The 24497-nt window shown below is 30.8% G+C and overlaps 1 protein-coding gene across 1 annotated transcript in view; it reads left to right on the top strand.

Annotated features, from left to right (window-relative positions):
* Positions 1-24497, top strand: part of LOC125810235 (red chlorophyll catabolite reductase, chloroplastic) — a 1038333-nt gene that overhangs the window by 200476 nt on the left and 813360 nt on the right. The gene's annotated exons all lie outside the window — the stretch shown is intronic.

The raw sequence follows: 24497 nt of genomic DNA, 5'->3' as shown, positions 1-24497 counted from the left end.
GAATTATTTGACTGAAGCCTAAAATTGATTTAACCGATGAACCTATTTGGCACCCAAAGACTTGAAATCCTGAATCCGCGTATGATCTTGATGACGGAGATAGTATCGCGACTAATATCTTGTTTGTTCTTTGTGGTCACTAGTTTATAATTTGTTCTCAGTTCTCACCTATTCGTTTAATTATCTTTAAAAGCAAGTATTTAAGCATCAAGAAATTAGCGTTTAATCATATTATAATTTGTATGCTTTAATTTGACCTTTTAATATAAATTCAATCATTGTCTTAATTAGTTACAGATTTAGTGGTGAATAAAGTAATTTTGCACAATAAATTAAATACAAAGTTGGATAACCATTGGTGAAATTTTACCCGAATTTTTACTTTATATCACTATACTAAAAATGATCTTTAGCGTCAATTAATTAATGACAATTTATTAATTGCTGCTTAAGATATATTTTTAGCGGTAATTAATACTCTTTGTAAATGTCCTTAAAATCTATTGCGACATTGAATCTAATGACAATTAATTGATGTCGATAAAGACTTTAACACTCTTTGTCAATGTGTATATTTACTGCCGTTAAAAACTTTGCAGTGTATGCTTATATATGTAGGCAGTATATGATCTCCATGTGTTATAGAAGAGCAAGTTAATTTATTTGTTTTTCCCTAAGCACAGGAAAGTGAGGTGTTGCACCATATTGGATATGAAAATCCTTAATAAAGCAGGAAAATCTAAAGAAATCTTTCACCAACCCTATTCAATTGAAAAAAGGAAATAAATAGAATATCACATGAGAATATATAGACTAATGGAGTGATACTAAGCTAGCTAACTAAGGTCCACTGTTTTTGTCTGGACAAATATTATGAATGAATTTTATAAGTCAATTAAGTAGTACCTCTCTTAGCTCCATAGGCTATGGAGACAAGACAACCTTTTTATTCTTTACAAACTCTTTTATTACCATTAATTCCAATGGAATCTTTCCCATTTTAATTTTTGTGCTCATACAAGTTGGAACTACGCAGCCGCCAAGGGTCACTAAGCTCCACTATCACGCTCCGACTTTTCAAAAAATAGGAAAAAAAAAAAATTGGCCAAAAAATTTAGTCAGAATTTAGCCAGAATGACAGTTTTTCTATGTTATTTTAACTTAAATATATCTATCTATATATAATAGGAGAAGAAAAAGTGTCACGCACCACAAAAATAGTTTTTAAGTTAATTAAAATTAATGATGTGGAATTAGTTTGAATAATAATCTACTATTTTATTTTAAAAATTATTTTAAATCAATTCTTACATTTAAATGAGATAAAATTTTAAAACAATTTTAAAAATTAACGTAATGTAACTGTAAATTATAATTTTTAAATCTGTTTCTAAAATTATCCCCAAAAAGCAAAAAAAAGGTACCCGACTAAATTATCAGTTTTGTGGGTAGTTATCAATTTCTTTATATCAAATATTTAAAGTAACTATTTACCGTTACTCCTTCTTTATCTATATCTATATTTATATTTTTTTTGAATCTATATCTAAAATTAACCAAAAAGAAGAAAAAGTGATGAAATAAATAATTCCATGATCAATTTTTTTATATTAAATATTTGAAGTAACTTTTCATCGTTACTCCTTTATAACAAAAATAAAATGTAATTTTTTAAATAATAATAATAATAATAATATATATATATATATATATAGGAAAAACAAAATATGCCAGCACCTTAAACTTAAAAATAAATATTTAATTAAAATTTTATATTGAAGATTAACGTAAGTTGTAAGAAAAATAACCAATTTAAAAATTTATAAAGTTTTAAAATTTCAGCTATCAAAAAAAAATAAAATTATGAATTATTAAATTAAAAAATAAAAATAATCTAAAAATAAAAATAAAAATTGCAATCACTAAAAAAATATTGTGTTTTAACGTGTTTATTGGCTGGGTTTTTTTTTTTTTTGAAAAAAAAAACAAATTTGAAAGTTGGATTTAAGTTTATTCTTATTGGTTGAGATACATTTAATTATTTAAAAATTCTATAACTGAAAGTTACTGAGTGATAAAGTTAGTAACCGCAAACATTAGTAGTAAAAGCATGAACAAATTTTTGGTTCATCCGGATAGATACTTTTTGTCAATCGCTTCAGTAAAAGAATTTCAAATTGAGACAACTACTAATGCCATTTTTACAGTAACTTCTTCAACAAAATTTCAATGGAAAAGTCAAAAAAATAGTTTATCCTATTGTCAAAGTTTTTCACTATATACATCAATCTCAATAACACATATTACAATTATACATGGAATTTGTTGGATTTTTAATAGTGGCTTTAAAGCTATGAAGAAGCAGATGCAAGAAAAGGGTTGTAAGAGGTTGGGAGTTTATGACCTTTATTCGGTAAATTAGATTTACATTTTACATTTGAAACTCTTCTAATGGCAATTATGAGGGAACAAACATGGATGGTGGTAATGAACTTCTGGATGACTCTGAATTCTACGAGTAATTGTTGGATGTGTTTTTAATTTGAGGCAGTAGATCATGCATTATCTGCTAAGATTTTCAACCCCCTCCACTCTCCTCACATGAGCTTTGCCTGCATGCTATCTTCACATGACATGAGTGTCAAATCTATTGTTTTCATTGCATGTATGCAACATGCAAAAATTTCTAAAGATTACAGTTATAGATGAGCTTTTCTCAGAATAGTATTAGTATGATTATAGTTCCTCTTTTTGGCTGAGAATGCACTTAAAATAAGTCCATTCAAAAAGTCACTTACTCGGTCCTTTTGTAAAGATGAACAAAAAAAATACATATATGAACATATTAAATGTCGAGATAAATATAACAATGTTATTTTAAATATGTATAAAGAAAAACATTAATATATAGTGTAAGCGTCTAAAGTTTCAATCCTGAAATACAACAAATAGGAAAGGAAAATAGCAAGCAAACAACAATATTTGTATTTGAATTTATGCGAAGGTTACAATCTCTATAAAATCTTTAAGAAAAGATATGTAATCCTCTGATTCTTCTCTTCAATGATGTTCTTGATTTGATGGAATACTTGCGGCTCAATTTTTGGAGCGAATACTTCTTTGTACTTGTGGCTCAACACTTGGAGCGAAGACTTCTTTGTATGCGGAAGACTTGCAGATCACCACTGAAGAGCAAGGATTCTCTATGTATTTCTATGTGTCTTCTTCTTTTTCTTCCTTCTTTTCTTTTGGTCTTATGAAGACCTCTTTATATAGGCTTGAGCTAGGGTTTTAGGGGTATTTTTGTCCAAGCAATTTTGGTCCTTGGGCTTGAAGAACATGAGTTGGGCTCGTCTTGTCAACTTAATGGACTAACCCAAATGTGATTTGGACTTTATTTAAGTCATATATTTTAACTTAAATATTAATTCGACTTTATTAACCAGTAATTTGACTTGGCCAATATATCATGAATTTATGGATTAATCCAAAATTTAATAAGGATTATCAATAAAAAATCACTGTCTACAAATGCCCCCTGCTTCGAGGTCTTGTTGCGGTGTCCAAGCTTTAAAGACAAGGCTTGAAGCATTCGTAATTTTTTTTTTATGGAGTCTTTCAAAACTTTCCATATTTGATTCAATGGAAATTTTCCATAACTTGAATCCAATGGAATTTTTCATAACTTGATTCCTATAGAAACTTACCATAATTTGGTTCCTAGGAAAATTTACCATAATTTTATTTTAAATATGGATTTTCCATAATTTGTAGGAAAACAATTTATGTACTTTTGATTTCAATAAATACACATGCTCTTACAATGATTCATTGTCAACTTGAGGCATACCAAACTCAATTTTCGTCACTTTTTTCAGCACAGCACGCCTGCGGTATAAAGTTCATAACTTGTTGTAGAAATATTGAATCATGTTTCGTTTGATGTTCCAGAAACTAGACTCAGAGGGATAAGCCATATCCGAAATTCAAAATCAAAACCATTTTGAATTGGTAGAAATTGATTTTTGAAGTTTGCTATCAAATCTGTCTTTTTTTTTATAGCTCTATGCAGTCTCACCAAAACATCTCTACCTTGGTGTAGGAGATTTCCAATGATGAATGAATTGATTCTATAGAAACTAGACATCAAAGTCTACGACATATCCAAAAATCAAGGTAAAAATCCTCATGAATTGATGATAATTATTTTTTTGAAGTTGGTGATCTAACTGATTTTTGAGAACATTCATGAGTTCACTTCTCTGCATCTTTCATCGAAGAGCCGCCTATTGAGTTCCGTATTGATTGAGAATTTTGACATCATCTACATGGAGAGAGAACACAAAACTCTTAAGCCAAAAACAACCATATTCATCATGACGAGCGCGAGAGCATATGCCACAATTTTTTTTCATGCTGATTAGAAGCTTCGTGCAATTGGCACCGTGAGACACATCACTTTTTTTTACGGGTTTACGATGGACCACAAACATTCTCAATACCATACAAAAAAAGAGGGGTAATCCATAATTGACGAGGAATCACTTGATGCATCTTCATTTGTAGTTGCGATTTTTAACGACGAATCATACATGGTGCAATATTTTAGCGATTGTGGCATTGATGAAGACAAACCACACTTCGTGATCTTCTTTTGCAATTGACTCTTTGACGACGAACTACACTTGATGCATTTACTTTTGCAGTTGTAGCTTTAGTAATGAACCACACTTAGTGCATCTTCTTCTACAATCGCACATTTGATGATCAACCACACATGATGCATCTTCCTTTTCAATTGCGACTTTGACGACGAACCATATTTACTGCATCTTCTTTTGCAGTTATGACTTTGATGACGAATCCCATATCATGCATCTTCTTTTGTAGTTGTGAATTTCATGACGAACCACACTTGGTGCATCTTCTTTTGCAATTTCGACTTTAGCGACGAACGGCATTAGTACATCTTCTTCTATAGTTGTAGCTTTGGCGAAAACAACACTTAGTGTATCTTCCTCTAAATTGAAGCTTAGCGATGAATCACACTTTGTACCTCTTCCTCTATAGTTTTGACTTTGGCAAGAAAGAAATTTTGCCGCAGTTTGTCCTAATTTTGGAGATAAACTACTTGTCATATTATCAACTCATTTAATCAAACTTCAAAATATGCCCCCATGTCAAATATAGAGGCTCGCTTATTGCTGCATCGATCCATAAAAATATTTTAAGCAATGATGTTTGATGAAGAGGTGTGCGAACTTGATGAAGACATTTGAGATGAGTTGACAAACCACTTCGTGATGTTTGATTTTTTTTTTTTACTTAGATCTTTTGTATGAGATGATATGTCCATTTTTTTTTTCATCCCTTCCTTATGATGTGTAAAAACTCTTGCAATTTTGAAGCAATAAAATGTATTTACTTTATACATCAATGCAAAACATGTGAGGTTTTTTTTCTTCTAATTTTTCTAGGCCACTTATTTCATGGTTTTCAACCTATTGGATTTTTCGGACCATATAGATTTAAACTCATGAGGGACAAAAGTAACAATTTGAAGATTTAATTTATTTTCATGGAGCTTTTCTGACTTGAAGACTTGGCTCGCATTTGAGAAGTATCATGATTTGAAAACTTAGCTCAAATGTGAAGAACTTCAAAACTTGAGACTTAGCACAAATTTTATGAGCTTCATGACATTTTTTTTTACTTGTGCGTCAATGAGAATTTTGACTTGAAGATTTTGCTCGAATTTGATGATCTTTGAAATTTGAAGATTTTGCTCAAATTTGAGAAGCCTCGTGACTTGAAGACTTAGCTTGAACTCAACGAGCTTCACGACATGGAGATTTAGCTCGAATTTGATGAGTTTTATGACATGAAGACTTAGCTCAAATTTGATGAGCTAGGAATATTTTGATTTGAAGACTTAACTCGAATTTGAGGAGCTTTGGAGCTTGAAAATTTAGCTTGAATTTGATGAGTTTCATGACATGCATTTTAGGTTCGTGCGTCGATGAGCATTATGATTTGCAGTTTAGGCTCGTACATCAAGGAGCATGTTGACTTACATAGACTCTTCAATTTCCAGTTCGGATGAAAACTTGTCCTCATCCTCAATGTCAATTATATTTCCTTCGTAAGTTTTGAAGTTGGACAACTCTTGATATCTATTTGAAGTCATACTCAGTTCCATATCATAAGCACGTGTTTCTAGTTATTCAAACGTTTTAGGTTTTATGCCTTGCAATATGTAACGAAGATCTCAATGCATACCTTGGATGCATATATTTCGATCCCAGAAGTTTCACTAAGGCAATCTTTGCAGTTAATGCTCAAGCTCCTCCAGCGATTTATGAAGTCAATGACTTGTTCATCATTTCTTTGACGGACGTTTGCAATCTCTATCATGCTCACAACACACCTTGTGCTATAAAAACGCTTAAGAAGTTGTTGCTCCATCTGCTCCCAGCTATCGATTGAACTAGACTCAAGATCTATGTACCATTCAAAAGCAATTCACGTGAGAGATAACAAATTGCTTAACAAGATAATCACCATATGTTCCAGCATTATTGCAAGTTTCGATGAAGTGTGCTACATGTTGTTTTGGATTTTCATTGCCGTCGAATTGCTGCAACTTAGGAGGTTGATAGCCAATATGTAGTTTTAGGTTATCAATTCTCTGAGAATACGGCTTTACATATGTGAGAGGAGACTTGGACGTGCACTTAGATTTATCTTTAATAGTCTTTTTTATGAAGTCCTTCAATTTGTCAATAGGAATCAGACCTTCGGCAGGCACTTGAAACTCATTGATAATTGTTTCTTTTTTTTTTGCGGAGGACTCTATTTTCTCTTGAGTTTCATGAAGCTTTACACATAATTGAGTCGATTCTCTTTCCTCCATATTCTCCATCATGTTTGTCAACTTTATAATTTGGACGTCTTGACCTTTGATGTACTTTGATAGGCCTTCAACTGCTTTCGTCAAATTTGCAAGTTTTTCTTATATAGTGGAAGTTTCGATCACCATCGCTTGCATCACCATTGTAGATGATGGAGAATAACATCAATTTTCCATGACATGAGATCCATATATGTTATGCAGAGTAGATTCAGTGCTTAAGTCATCATTGTCGACTGAAGTGAATGGTTTTTTAGATGTGGATAGGTTCAATTGGGCAAGAACCCTCTCAACCATTTCGGCAATGTCTTCTTTTGTGGCTTTTGAAGGCGACTTTACACCTTTTGGAGATGAACCAAAGACAATAGCAGATTCAGACGACACTCGGGAGGTTTGTTGTCGTAGCAATTTGGCTTGGTTCCTTGTGACAAGTCTCATGCTTCCCGCAGTAATATCAAGGATGTTTTCCTCAACAATGCAGAATTTGGATCCATCAGTTTTTGCGGATGCAGATCCAGATTTAGATGCAGATGTAGATGCGGATGCAGATGCAGATTTTGAGTTGATCTTCTTGAAAGTCATCTCGGCGTTTTTGAACTTTGATTTTCTTGAAGGGAAGAGATGAGAGGTAAAGATTGTCCCACTGGGCGTGCTAATTTGTAAGCGTCTAAAGTTTCAATCTTGTAATACAACAAACAGGAAAGGAAAATAGCAAGCAAACAATAATATTTGTATTTGAATTTATGCGAAGGTTGCAATCTTTATAAAATCTTTAAGAAAAGATATGTAATCCCCTGATTCTTCTCTTCAATGATGTTCTTGATTTGATGGAATACTTGCGGCTCAACTTTTAGAGCGAAGACTTCTTTGCACTTGCGGCTCAGCACTTGGATCGAAGACTTCCTTGTTTGCGGAAGACTTGCAGATCATCACTGAAGAACAAGGTTTCTCTATGTATTTCTATGTGTCTTCTTCTTTTTCTTCCTTCTTTTCTTTTGGTCTTATGAAGACCTCTTTATATAGGCTTGAGCTAGGATTTTAGAGGTATTTTTGTCCAAGCAATTTTAGTTCTTGGGCATGAAGAACATGAGTTGAGCTCGTCTTGTCAACTTAATGGACAAATCAAATGTGATTTGGACTTTATTTAAGTCATATATTTTGACTTAAATATTAATCCGACTTTATTAATCAGTAATTTGACTTGGTCAATATATCATGAATTTATGGATTAATCCAAAATTTAATATGAATTTATCAATAAAAAATCACTATCTACATAGGGATAATTAGAAGTAAGACTTTTTATGAATTTAGTGATTAGAACTTTTGAATTTAGGTTATTGAGAATTTTAAAATTTGCTAATGAAATAACTTGATTGCTGGATTTATGAAATATCTTAAACTATTTGAAATTTTGATATAAATCATATATTAAAGTTTACTAATATATTTTTTTTACATAAAGCTATCGCTACTAATTATCAATAAGTTATACATCTTAATACATAATTTACATAAACTTTCTTTTCTTAGTAAAATATAAAGGGATAATATTTTTTTTATTTGAATAGGTGATAAGTAGTACTTTTTAATTAAAATTACAAAAGCTCTGTGGATTGTGACCGATATAAGTTTTCTTGGGCCTTTTTTTTTTCTACTGTTAGTTTGTTTAAAATGGATAGGAGTTGTTATAGAGGTCTAAAACTTACAATAGGTTCAGAAAATCATTTCATTTTGGCAATGAAAGAGAATAGTAACACAAAAAAAATACATATTTTTAAAACTCAAATTTTAATAGTTGTTAACTACGTGAGATTTGTGTATGCATTAAATATATATTGATTAATAAATATAGTAAACTGTTAGTTTGTGTTGATTTTTTAAAAATGTTTTTTAATGATTTTAACTTTTTAAGTTTATTTGTTTGTTTGTTTTTGCAGGCTTTGTGTATGAATTCACTGGATTTTAATTTTAATTTTTTAGATATTGTTAAAGTTGTTATTACTACACATATTTAAAGTGTAGCATTTGTTTGATAATAATGATATCTTATAAAATTATTGATAAAGTTATAACTACACATATTTAAAATTTAACATTTGTTTGGTAACAATGATATCCAAGTGATTATAAATTTTTTGTTGTATGCTTAGCATTATGATAGGACTTTTCTTAGTTATATTTTGTTTTAATCTAACTATTAGTTTTTTTATATCTTTATTATTCTAACAAGAGGATAATATGGATAGGCAGATAGTCTTTATTATTCTAAATAATTTTTAAAAAAATCTATCTATTTATAATAGGAGAAGTGAAATAATCTATCTAGGTAGCTATATATAATAAAGCTAATTAAAAAAAATTGTAAACACTAAAATAAGATGCGATTTTGAATAAATAAATAAATAAATAAAAATATAAATATAACATAACTACTTCTAAGGTCCCCTTTTTGAATTTATTTTTTAAAAATGATAGTTATCCAAATAATATCCAAACGTATACGTTTTTGAAATTTGAATAATTAATTTAAAATTTAAATTTTAAAAGATAAGAAACTATTCTTACATTTCTTAACCGTAGAAAAAAACTAACCGTATAACACAATATTTTATATCTATATATAATCTATTTATATATAATATGAGAAGTAAAAAGTGCCACATATCAGCACCATAAAATTTCTTCATTTTTTAGTTTTAAAAATTAAAATCTAAAAATAATTAAATCCGTATTAGTTAGTAATTTTCAATTTAAATTTTAAATTAAAAAATCATCAATATATATACTAAACGAATTCTTTTTAAAATTGGAAAGTTACCATAGTTAATATAACTCTTCCCTATTCTTTTCATTTTTTTAAAAAGTAACTGATTTTATATATGGCTAATATTTATTTTTTTGGACTCATATTTTTATTCTAATTAGAATATTTATTTTTATTCCATGTATTTATGAGTAAGTGGGATAATGGGGGTAACTGGTAAGTATCGTCTATTTAGTTTTCTTTAACTTATTTTTTTTCTTTTTTATATTACTAAATAGTATTTCTATTATTATTATTATTTATTATATAGAAGAGTGAAGACGATCAGGACGACCAAGGGCAAATTAGTAATTATGTTATTATGCAAGGGCATTGCTGCTTGCTGACCAAGGGGTAAATTAGGTATTACAAAAAATAATCGCTGTAATTGACTTGTACCATCTGCTATCATGATTATTTTATTGCTCTATTGGACAAAAAACCCAACACATATATATATATATATTCATTTATTCATCCTTTCTCAAAATGTACTACTATTCTGACTTATGGACCCTAGCTGGTACTTAATTACTACGCGCCATGTGCTTTTGTACTCTCTTTTTTTATCTGTTTTTTTACAAAGTGTGGTCCTTACTTAGATGTTTACTACACGCGCTCTTTTTGCAACTTTTTAAATAGAGTCATCCGATAAAGTGGGGTCCATTAAAATTTTATTTGACAAGTTCTTCCTTATTTTGGTCTCTCACATTTTCTAACACGGTACCTTTAGCCTTTTGAGTGTTTTTGTACTTAAAATATTACTCTTAATATTATCCCTTCCCTCAATTTTATATTTTAATTTGATACAGAGTTTAAGAAACAAAAAAAAAATTAAAATTTATGATCTAAAACAAGTGATAAATATTTATGTAGTTATAAATATTTTAAAGTTAAATTGTATCATTCTATTATATATATATATATATATATATATATATATATATATTATTTTACTACATATACGTAGTAAAGTGGTAATAGTAATATTTTTCTTTACTATTTAGTATTTTCTTTGTATTAAATTTATTTCTCTAATATCATTCTTTCTGCTAATTATAAATTTAAAAAATTGTATTATTTACTATTTAGTATTTTCTTTGTATTAAATTTATTTCTCTAATATTATTTTTTCTGTTCATTATAAATTTAAAATAATGTATAAATAATACTAGAAATGATAATTAACAATATAAATATTTAAAAGCTATGTAAAAGAAAATTCGATTGACTCTTGACACTCTATTGGTGCTACAAAAAAAATGAGTTAGATGACAAACATATATTATTCGAAATTGACGTAAAAAGTACTAAAAATCACAATAATTAACAATTTAAAAAAAAATACATATAAAAAAATCACTTGACTTCAAAAAATCTATCAATGCCACATAAATTGAGACATGAGAAGTAACATATATTATTTGAAAATTATGTTAAGTAGATACTATAAATTACAAAAATTAACAATTTAATATGTTTAAAAAACATGAAAAGGTTAATTTTTGAAATCCTATAGATGCCACATAAATTGAAACAAAGAGACTAATAAAACAAGTATAAATTACAATAATTAACAACTTAAAATATTTTTAAAATCATATAAAAATTTCGATAACTTCTCAAGTTACATGATATAACATAAATTAAGACACAAAAATTAACATATATTGGGCCTCGTGTAACAAATTATTGACTCTTGAAAAATCTACTGCTTGTTCATTACTAATGTTTAAAAATAGTATTACAAATTATCGACACTCAAAATTCTATTAATGTCACATAAATTAGGATAGAAGAAATAACATTTATTATTTAAAGTTTATATAAAAAGTACTATAATTATAGTAATTATTGAATTCAAATATTGAAAAATCATATAAAAAATGATTAACTCTCTAAATTCTATTGTGCCACATACATTAAGATAAAACAAGAAACATATGTTATTTATAAAAATGATGTTAAAAGCACAATAGTACTATAAGTCACAATAATTAACAACTTAATTTTAAAAAAATAATATATACAACAATTAACTGCCTCTTCAAATTTCATTTGCATCACATTAATTGACCATTAATTCTGCATTTTTTTCCTTTTAATTTTGTCTTACATTTCTTTTTTAGCCTATTCTATATTTGAAAATTACAGTAATAATACTTTAAATCACAATAATTAATAAGTTAAAATATTTAAAATTAATATAAAAAAATCATTTGACTTCCAAAATTTTATGTGTGACACATAAAATGGGTTAGAGGAAATGACATATATTATTTGACAATGACGTAAAAAGTATATAAATCACAATAAATTAATAACTTCGAAATTTAAAAGACATAAACAAAATTGGCTAACTTTTGAAATTATATCAATACCACATAAATTGGGACATGAGAAGTAAAAAAAATTATTTAAAAATTACGTAAAAGGTACTACAAATTACAATAATTAACAATTTAAAATATTTAAAAGACATAAAAATGATTAATCTTTGAAATTATATATATGCCACATAAATTGGGAGAACGAAATAATATATATTACTTCAAAATTGCTTAAAAAATTATAAATCACAGTAATTAATAACTTAAAATATTTTTAAAAATCATACAAAAATTTGAATAACTTCTCAACGTTTCAACATGCCTACTTGTAGCCAGGGGTAGTTTGACAATTTAAAGTTTTCTTTTTTTAAAATTTGTCTTTTATTTGTTTTTGGAATAACACTTTTGAAGTACTACTGATGAAGTTATTCAGGCTAATAGGTTTGTTGTTTCAGGTTTGGATGATGGATGATAGACACACGTGATAAATGTATTCATTTTTCTAGGGGCAAAATGTAGACAAACACATTGTTTGTGCTCCTTTTATTTTGTGTGAATTTCAAAGTTAAATCTCACTTAGATGTATACAAATGGTGGTGATGGGGTTACTGGTTCTTACCTATGAAGTATGCTCATGAAGCTATGGTTGCAATAAATTTTATGGGAAGAGTTGGGCACGTGTAATTTTGAAGATTGTTGCCTTATGTTAAAAAGAATGCCTATTACGTAAAAGGTACTACAAATTACAATAATTAACAATTTAAAATATTTAAAAGACATAAAAATGATTAATCTTTGAAATTATATCTATGCCGCATAAATTGGGAGAACGAAATAATATATATTACTTCAAAATCACTTAAAAAATTATAAATTATAAATCATAGTAATTAATAACTTAAAATATTTTTAAAAATCATATAAAATTTTGAATAACTTCTCAAGTTTCAACATGCCTGCTTGTAGCCAGGGGTAGTTTGGCAATTTAAAGTTTTCTTTTTTTAAAATTTGTCTTTTTTTTTTTTTTTTGGAATAACACTTTTGAAGTACTACTGATGAAGTTATTCAGGCTAATAGGTTTGTTGTCTCAGGTTTGGATGATGGATGATAGACACAAGTGATAAATGTATTCATCTTTCTAGGGGCAAAATGTAGACAAACACATTGTTTGTGCTCCTTTTATTTTGTGTGAATTTCAAAGTTAAATCTCACTTAGATGTATACAAATGGTGGTGATGGGGTTACTGGTTCTTACCTATGAAGTATGCTCATGAAGTTATGGTTGCAATAAATTTTATGGGAGGAGGTGGGCACGTGTAATTTTGAAGATTGTTGCCTTATGTTAAGAAGAATGCCTATGATTTTATGTTCTCTGTGATTTTAGACATTTATTATAGCAAACAAACAAGGAACTAAAAGTCAAGTCCTGGCCGAATGACAACACCATTGCTGGTGCAAAATATTAGTATTACTTGGCCTAAAATGTTGGGCTCGTGCTTAGCACGGGCGACACTCATCTAGTTTGTAAATAAGTGGGGGTAATGGGGTCAGACCGTATAGTTTACTTTTCTTTAACTTATTATTTTTTGTTTTTTTACTACTGAATGTATGAAACTTTGAATATTTAGTATTAATTATATTTTATTTTTAAAAACATGAAATCAAATCAAACAAATTAACATAATTAAAACACGAGGAATATATGTTGTTTTTAAAAAAATTGAAGGCATGAATTATGTTGCTATTTGTTTTAAAGAACATATAGAAGTAACCACTGTTGCCCACAAAAAATAGTATTTATCATTAAAATAAAATATATCTATATATAATATAAGAGGAAAAAATTGTCACATATATATATATATATTATTTGTAATTATAAAATAATAGATTACAATTATAAAAGCAGATTTTTTAAAATTTTTTTACCGTGTAAGCAGTTTTTAAAATTATCCATTTATAATTTAAAGCAGTTTTAACCTCACGTTTTTACACGCACAACAAAATTCTCCTTATTTACAGCAACTAAAAATAAATATAAATTTTAATCTCATTTTTCTCTCTATTTTATTAATATTATACTTCTCCAAAATCAAAATCCACATCAAATTTTCAATATTTTGTATAACTATATATAAATAAATAAATAAATTACAATTTAAAAAACAAAACAGTTATTTGAAACTGTTTTAAAATTTACGTGGAAACAGTATTAAAATTTATCTATTTATAATTTAAAACATTTTAAAACAAATTTTCCTTATTTGTAGCAACTAAATACAAGTTCTTATTTCCTTTTTCACTCTATTTTTATTTTTTTTAATATTGTACTTATCCAAATCTACATCCTAAATAATTGAAGTTTTTGAATTATATTGACAACAGTTTCACAAATTTAAAATTTGATCATTATCTTAATTGTACATTTTAAGTTTTCGCTTTGTATTTACTTCATGATTTATTTGTTTCTTTTATGTTTGTTTTCTATTTTATTTATCTGTTTTATGTTTGATTCTTTTAGTGTCTTTATGTCAAAGGATTCAGAAAGGAACAATCATTCAGATGAATGAGTTTGTAAGTTAGTTCAAAATTGAATGGAACGAATCCTAATTTTCCTTTACTTCTTCTCAAATTTTTCATTTATATGCCTAATTATAAACTGTGGTGATCTTAAGTGGTTAATTAATGATAGAAAATTCATTGAATTTTTGGACTGCCAATCTTATGGTCGTGAAAGATATTTCTTCCTTTTAGTTTTGATTTACACAAGGCTTTTATGAACAATATTTTTGAGGTATCCAGAGAGTTGCTTATACGCATCTATAGATTTAGTTTTGTTCTTTTATTGTTAGTATTTTTAGTTTTCTTATATTTCAAAGTTCAAATGCAAGAAACTTTACCATATTAAAATGCAAAGAAATTGTTATTCTATTGGTAATGAAACTTTTTGTCTAATTTGTTTAGAAAGCTTTTTCGATAAAAATATCTTTTACTATTCATTCATAATTGTGATACAACATATGCGACGTTGTTGCCAACAAAATTACACTTATCTACTATTCCAATTTATGTTATGCTTATTTTTTGAGCTTTTACTCTTGAAGAACCTTCATTTAGTTCTTAATAGTGTATCATAGTAGACAACACATAAGACATGTACAATGAGTGTTTGTTGCATTGTATTTTGATTAGAGGCTCAATTGCTCTTTCTATTTTTTATTATGACAAACATGTTTAAACAAATTATACTTTTGTATTGTTTACCGTATTTAAATAATCAAATATGTTATTTTTTTATTTTTTTTATAAAATCAATATGAAATACTCATATTTGGGTATGCCCCATCTTTTTTGTCATATATTACATGAATGTGTCAATACATTTTCTCAATGAAAAAAATACTTCAGCAATTATTCATCAAATGTTGGAATTATAACTTTTTTTGTCCTTTCGAATTTGATTAAATTGTCTGTATGTGTACTTATATCAAATAATAGATGACTCGGATAAATTTTATTAAACCTTGAAAATAGTGTAAAATAATATTTGCAGTTCTCTAAGAAATTTATATTGTACTGAATTTTAATGGAATGTTATAATTGAATTCTGTGAAGTCTCTCTACTAAATCTCAAAAGATGAAGTCTTTTAGTTTGTTTTGTTAGATTCTCTATTGTAGTGTTGTTCATTATGAGATACATTCACTCATTTTTTGAGACTTTTTTTTATTGTTATTTATGTGTAGATGAGAGAACTCTTTAATTTTCGCGCAATGCGCGGGTACGTATACTAGTTTTAACTAAAAAATGAAAAAAATATCAGTTTGTTTTAAAATTAAAAAAACTAAAATAAAAAAAATATATAGTTTTTTTAATTTTCTGGCCAAATTTTCTTGCCATTTAGCACTTCCCCAAAAAATATTGTTGGATTCTTTAAAAGTAATCCCTTTGTCCTTAATTACTTGTCCATTTTTCCTTTTTTAATTGTCCCTAATTACTTGTCCATTTTGACAAATCAAGAAAGGACCATTTTTTTTACCTATTATACCCTCAATTAATTACTTTGAAAAGATAGAACTTCTTGAAAATAATAATAATAATAATAATAATAATAATAATAATAATAATAATAAAAACACATTAAAATTAAATTGCCTTAAAAATACGACTGATTTTAACCTTGTGGCGTCCTACTATCACTTTCCCACTTTTTCCTCCATCTTGAGTATATAAATTTCACCCATAATTTTGTATCAAATTTTATGCTACGCTATAGAGGCGGTGGTGTAAAGACCAAAGAATCAAAAATAAATGTCGCATCTTTCACTTCTTGCCTTTAAGTGAAGAATATCATTGTCTTTTTTCTACGTGAGGGCATCTCCAACTCTACCCTCTATTTTACTCTTTAAAAATACAGTTTTTTATTTTCTCAGACAACTAATTTTAACCCAATTCTCTATTTTACGGTCGAAAAGGAATCTTGTTCTCTTTCCCCAATATTATATTATTATTTCTATTTCATTTTTATTTTCCTATTTCATAATATAGATCCTTTGGTCTGTTTGCAAATAATTACCCTATAATTTATATAATCTTCATGTAATATAAATTTTGTTCTTTTCAAATTATACATTAAATATAAAATTATATTTTATTCTAAATTTCTAAATAAAATAAATTACAACAATATTATACATAATACATATTAACAAACAATTCAAATAAAAGTGAAATCATTGATGAAATACAATTACATAATAAATAATGTATTATCGTAAAATTTAATTTTAAATTTTACATAAATAATCGACTTTCAAGACTATTATGTTGCTCCCATAATACTCTATTAATGCATTACGGAGTACGAAATGAGTAATTTTTTGTCCATATTTTTTTTATGTGTAGCTAAAAATTGTTTAAATTAACAATTTTATCTTGTATCCAATTATTTCGTGTAGTAATTTACTTCCCATATTCCATTTTGAACTATTGCAAAAAGTATTTTCATGCTCATTAAAAAGTGTAGTTTAATAATTTATCACTATAACATAAAAGTAGATTGTTTGAATTATCATATAAATTTTGTGTATTCTTCATATTGAAAAATAATTATAATTTTAAATTATATTTGAATTGAAGAATTTAAAAAAAATAAAATTAGAAAAAATATTAATTCGGGATGAAAGTAGTATACTTATCAATAGTATATTTTTACTTAGAAAATAATTCAACTATTAAAGACTTAATTAATAGTCTCATATGATATAAATAATATTAAAATAATTTGAAATTACATATTTAAAGTGACGATTTTTTTTAAAATAAAATAGAAAACTATTAATTCGGATAGAAATAGTAACTTGTCAATAATATGTTTTTAGATGTTATATTATATTAGAAAATTAATTACAAATAATAAAGACTTATTTAATGATATAATAAAAATAATATTAAAATAATCAAAAAGTGAAATAGAGAGGTGAATAATAGTTCTCCAAATTTGGAGAACTACTATTCACCTCCCTATAATTGGAGGATAGAGAGTAATATGGAGGGGGGTTGGAGAGTCCATTCTCTATTTTACTCTCTAAATATAGAGAATAGAAAGTAAAATAGAGATGGGTTGGAGATGTTCTGTCAAATTTTAGAATGTAAGCCCTTGCTCCTCTTCTATACACCTTTCCATAGGTTGGGATGACTCGATTTCCATGTCACTATTTAAACGTAATAAAAAATTATTTAGAATGAGATCCAACACACCCCAACTTATGGTTGGCAATGGAACTGGGAGGTGCCGGTTCCGGTACCGTTTCGTCCCGGTCCGTTACCGGTCAGATTTCGTTACGGCTTGTACCGGTTAGGGCCGGTGTCTAGGGCATCTGGGAGGGGTAACGGGATGGAAACCGAGATACTGGTTAGTCCCGGTCAAGTAAATACCGGTTCCGATCCAATTTAGTTTATTTTTAAATGTTAAATATAGCCATTTTGAGAGCCGTAGGGTAACGAGTTTGGGCCCCACCAACGACTCTTTCACCCCCATAACTCCCCTTTACACCCCCTATCCCCCCAAACTTTTTTTAATACCCCAACCTTCTAAAAACTACATTTTTATCCCTTTTTTAAACTATAAATATGTCACGCCCCGAGTGTACACCCTGAATGTGGCTGGCACTCGAAGACCATTGCTGGCCTCAAGCGAACCCTTGGCCTGACTTACTTAACTCAGCGGAAGACTATAAGCATTAAGAAAGAGATTCACATGCTAAATAACACAATTGTCTCAAAACTAAACTTACTCAAATAACTTAGTCAAATAGCTTAGAATGTTTAAAAGTCAACATTCAACTTGGCCAAATTGGCAACTCAAGTCTTAACATATGAAATGACAATGTAAAGACATCCGACTACTAACTATTTATGAAGCCTCTAAAACAAAGAGGGATGTCGGGACAGGACCCCCGATCATCCTAACATCTGAAAGACTAGAAGGCAAATAAAGGAGTCCTTCGGAATGCAATGAGGCTCACCGATAGACTCTGAATGCTCAAGCTGGATCAACGAGGCGCTGGATGCTGATCCTGGTTATCTGTGTCTGTGTCATAATATGATGCAGGACAACTGGCATCAGTACATTGAATGTATGAGTATGTGAGTTGGAATTCTAAACAATACAAAGGCTTGAAAAGATTCTGAAAAAAACACTTACCTTGGCTCTTCGCAACTCATGAATAACTTAACTCAAAATAAAGCAATGAACACATGCAATATATGAAAAGCTTTATAAAACAGTAAAAGCAACTTAGTTCGTTAAACAAAATGCAATAACAAACTCAACTTTACTCATATAATAAAGTAATATAGTTTGGGTGGGAGTTTCTATAACCGACAACCACCACTATGAGCCTAAGTAGTGGTACAACATCTTTACCATCACGCTGCCAGACTGTCCTATACTTTGCCGTCATATAGAACTACTTAACTTAGTGGATCCACTAGCTTAACTTATGTGATCATCTAGAAAGCATGACCTATTAATACCTATGATGGCTACATGGTTTATGGAGACTTGAGTTAATATGAACTCGCCTCCCTATATCGGTGCTCAATACTACTCCCAAAAATATACTTATCTCATATGTTTTAAAACAACTTGTTTCTTTGGTTTGAGATAATTACTCAAAACTTAGCTTAAAAGCTCTCTTGGAATCGATGTTCCCTTTTCTTTCTCAAAATGTGAAAACATTTATAAACTCTTTGATAATACTTAGTTCCCTCATAGCTTTTTTTGTGAAATGAACTCAACACTTTACTCTTTGTTAACTTGAGACTTGAGTCTTAAAACAAGGTTAAAACATTTGTTAAAGAATTTTGAAAACTTTATAAACTTTGCTTTGACTTGCTTCTTCACTTCTAGACTTGACTCTTAACTTCTCTTGACTTTGATCTTAACTTTCCTTGAATTGGATTATAGATCCAAGGTTCATGATCTCATGTTTATGGATGATTTCATGATGTTTGGATGTACTTTAGAGTGTTGGAATCAACTAGAAAACATAGGTACATTGCTAAGGAACAAGTACGAAAAGGTGGGGAACGAATGGGGAGAACTGACGTCCCTGGCGCTCTGAGAGGCGCGGGGCACCAGTCCTCAACATTCAAGGACTAGTCTGGGGTACGCTGGTTGGTGTGGTGCCCCAAGGGTGAAGATTCCGAGACACGTTTGGGGCGCGCTGGCTGGCGCGACGCCCCACCCCTATCCCCAGGTGCTTGACGACTTTTCTTCTTCTTTTTTCAACTCTAAACCCTCCCAATCAACTTAGTTATTTCCCCAAACACTTAGATTCGATTTTATCCTCAATATATACCAGATTCAACTCAAAATTACACCCGGAAACATGAATCAAATCGCAAGAAACTCCAACAACACAACCCACAAGAAATTCAATGAAACTTTCGACAATGTTCATCAAGAACTCAATTTCTAAACTTTCAAAGACTTAAATTTGCTGAATTTAATCATGGTTGGCCCGTGGGCGAACTAACCCGATGCTATGTGATCTCACATACTTTGTAGGGATCACCCCCGATGAAATCCACAAGCTATCCTTGACGAAATCGACGATTCTTGCTTCCTCTTCTTCTTTCTCCTCTTTTCTTCAAGCCCTAGCGTGAACTCTAACTTTTCTAAACTGAACAAAATCTGGTTTAACCCCAATTAGTCTCCTAAAAATGAATTAGAATGACTAGGTAAGGAAAATACTAAATTACCTTTCCAAAATCCAGATTAGACTTTCCTTAATCCACCATCTCAACTTCCAAAGGGCCTAACTTACTCTTACAAACTCGGAATTGTGCAAACACGGCGGTGTTGGAAAGATCATTCCCAGAGATTTCCAACCATATATAGAAGTACACCTAACTCATCCTGAGCTAGGAGTTATGGCCGTTTGAAGTTGACCGAAACTCAACCTTTCCTAACTTAAACAAATTTCCAGATTTTCATTCTTTCCAAAAATGACTATTTCCAATTATTAGCTTCTTCCTAGTTATTATAAATTGCGAGATGTTACAATATCTCCCCCTTGGGAACATTCATCCTCGAATGAGATTACTCTTACTAGGCTAAGGGTGTAACATCAAGTTGAAACACCTAACAAGCAATTTTAAACAAACAACATGCGCACTCATAATTTAAAGGGTACTAAGAAGAGAATTAATACCTTGGTATGCATTTTATACGGACTCAAAGAGATGTGGATATCTCTTCTTCATATCCTCTTTAGCTTCCCAAGTAGCTTCCTCAACAAATTGGTTCCTCAACGGACTTTGACTGATACTACTTTCTTAGTTCTCAAGTTGCGAATTTGGCGATCTAAGATTTGAACAGGAATATCCTCATAAGATAAGCTATCCTTGATCTCAAAATGTTCAGTTGGTATGATGAGTGAAGGATCGCCCATGCACTTTTTCAACATGGAGATGTGAAACACCAGATGAACCGCGACTAACTCTTGTGGCAGCTCCAACTCATAAGCTACATTGCCAATCCTCTTGGATATTTGATAAGGTCCAATATATCGGGGACTAAGTTTCCCCTTCTTACCAAACCTCATAACACCCTTCATGGGTGAAACTTTTACATATACCCAATCATCTACTTCAAACTCTAACTCCCTTCTCCTACATCAATGTAGGATTTCTGACGACTCTATGCCGTCTTCAATCTCTCTTGATTCACTTTCACCTTCTCCATCGCTTGATGCACTAAATTTGGTCCTATCAACCCTGCTTTACCAACTTCAAACTATCTAATAGGAGATCTGCATCTTCTCCCATAAAAAGCTTCATATGGAGCCATTTGGATGCTACGGTGGTAACTATTGTTGTAAGCGAATTCAATAAGGGGTAGATGATCATCCAATTACCTTTGAAATCGTTCACACAGGTCCTCAACATATATTTTAATGTCTGAATAGTGCGATCTGCTTGCCCATCTGTCTGAGGATGAAAGACAGTACTTAAGTTCACCTTCGAACCTAAACCTTTCTGAAAAGATTTCCAGAACAGTGCAGTAAATTGTGCACCTCTATTTGAAATGGTGGAGACTGGGACTCCATGAAGTCTTACCACCTCTTGAATATATAACTTGGCATAGTCTTCTGCTGAATGAATAGTCTTTATCGATAGAAAATGGGCTGATTTTATCATTTTGTCGACAATCACCCAAATAGAATCATGCTGTCTACGAGACCTTGGCAGGACCGTGGTGAAATCCATATTAATCATCTCCCACTTCTATTTCGGAAGTTCTATATTCTATGCCAAACTACTGGGCCTTTGGTGCTCTACCTTAACTTGTTGGCAGTTTGGACACTTAGCAACAAATTCTGCAATGCCCTTCTTCATACTATTCCACCAATACACTTCTTTCAAATCACGATACATCTTGGTGGAACCCGGATGAATGGAATATCTGGAGCCATGAGCTTCCTCCATGATCCTTTCTTGGAGTCCATCCACCATTGGTACACACAACCTACCTTGATATCTCAATACACAATCTCCCCTATGTTTAAAAGCTAATACTTTTTGCTTATGAACATTTGCCTTCAATTCAAGCAAAATAGGGTCTTGGTCTTGCTTGCCTTTTACTTCTGACACTAATGATGACTCAGCCCCATTTGTCACCACTATTCCTCCTTCTGTCGAATCCATAAGTCTGACTCCCAGGCATGCCAGTCTGTGCACATCTTTTGCTAACTCTCTATTTCCTTCTTCAACATGGGCGGTGCTACCCATAGACAACCTGCTTAAGGAATCAGCAACAACATTAGCTTTACCTGGGTGGTAAAGAATACTCATGTCGTAGTCCTTGAGTAACTCTAACCACCTCCTCTGTCTGAGATTAAGTTCTTTTTGAGTGAACACATATTGAATGCTCTTGTGATCGGTGAACACATCCACATGAACACCATACAAATAATGGCGCCATATCTTCAAAGCGAAAACTACAGCAGCCAACTCTAGATCATGGGTTGGATAATTCTTCTCATGAACTTTCAACTGTTTGGAGGCATAAGCTATAACTTTTCCATTCTGCATTAAGACACAACCCAAACCAACTCTAGATGCATCACAATACACCGCAAAACCTTGAGTACCTTCTGGTAAGGTCAAAACTGGGGCAGTAGTCAACCTCTTTTTCAATTTCTGAAAGCTTTTCTCACAAGCTTCGAACCATTGCAACTTCACTGTTTTCTGAGTTGACTTGGTCAAAGGAGACGAAATAGAAGAGAATCCCTTTACAAACCTTCTATAATAGCCAGCTAAACCCAAGAAACTCCTAATATCAGTTGGAGATGTGGGTCTAGGCTAATTTTGCACTGCCTCAATTTTTTGAGTATCAACTTTAATTCCCTCTCCAGACACAATATGGCCTAAGAATGCCACAGACTCAAGCCCAAACTCACACTTAGAGAACTTGGCATACAACTCCTTATCTTTCAAAGTCTAAAGAACTATTCTGAGTTGGCTAGCATGATCCTCTTCATTCCTTGAATAGATTAGTATGTCATCAATGAAGACGATAACAAACATATCTAAATAAGGTTTGAAGACTTTATTCATAAGGTCCATGAACACTGCTGGTGCATTAGTTAAACCGAACGACATGACCAAAAACTCCTAATGACCATAACGGGTCCTGAATGCTGTGTTTGGAATGTCACATTCCCTTACTTTCAACTGATGGTAACCTGATTTGAGGTCAATTTTTGAGAAACAGGAAGCACCATGAAGCTGATCGAAAAGATCATCAATCCTCGAAAAAGGATACTTATTCTTGATGGTAACCTTGTTCTACTGGCGGTAGTCTATACACATCCTAAGGGAACCATCTTTCTTTCTCATAAGCAAGAACGGAGTGCCCCAAGGCGAGACACTTGGTCGAATGAAACCCTTATCTAGGAGATGTTTCAACTGCTCTTTCAACTCTGCTAGTACCATTCTATATGGCGGAATAAAGATAGGATGGAATGATGTCTATGCCGAAGTCTATTTCTCTCTCAGGAGGGACTCCGGGTAGATCATCAGGAATGACTTCTAGAAACTCCCTTACTATAGGAACTGACTGAATGAGAGATATCTCAACACTAGAGTCATTAACTCAGACTAAGTGATAGATACAACCCTTTGAAACTAACTTTCTTGCCTTAAGGAATGAAATGAAACGACCCTTAGGCACTACTGAACTGCTTTTCCACTCTAAGACTGGATCATTTGGAAACTGTAACTTGACAACTCGAGTTCTACAATCAATTGAGGCATAACAGGCATGAAGCCAGTCCATACCAAAAATGATATCAAAATCTACCATGTCTTACTCAATTAAATCAGCCATGGTACTCTTGTGATTGACGAAAATGAAATAATCTCGATAGACTCTTTCTGCTAGAATAAACTCACCAACATGTGTAGAAACACTGAAGGGCTCAAGAAGTTGCTGAGGAAGAACGTCAAAATTGAAGACTTGGATCATACCAGTGACAACATCTGGCAAATCCTCTTGCTCTTGGTGACTATTGATAGCATACAAGCGGTTTGATCCTCCGTCAGTACCGAAAATAGCCCATCTAGGTGCAACTATGTCTGGTGGAGCAACTAAAGAAGACTGGGCTCTATTGCCCCTATTACCATTACTCTGTCTGCTCTTAGGACACTCTCTCATAAAATGACCGTTCTGGCCACACTTGAAGCAACTAGTGGAGCCATCACGACACACCCCTGAATGTCTCTTACCACACTTAGCACATGCAGAAGTCTTAGTACCCTTTTGTGCCATACTACCTTGCGAATGCACAGGTCTAGATCTGAAGTTCTGAGAATTCTAACTATTGTACTCACATTTGTTCCTTGGTGCAGGTGCACTAGTAGATGATGAAGCAGGTCCTTTCT

Source organism: Solanum verrucosum, unplaced genomic scaffold (assembly GCF_900185275.1).
Source record: "Solanum verrucosum unplaced genomic scaffold, falcon-dt-bn FXZP01000038.1, whole genome shotgun sequence".
In the NCBI taxonomy this organism is placed as follows: Eukaryota; Viridiplantae; Streptophyta; class Magnoliopsida; order Solanales; family Solanaceae; genus Solanum; species Solanum verrucosum.
This window is presented reverse-complemented; position numbering and strand designations above follow the sequence as displayed.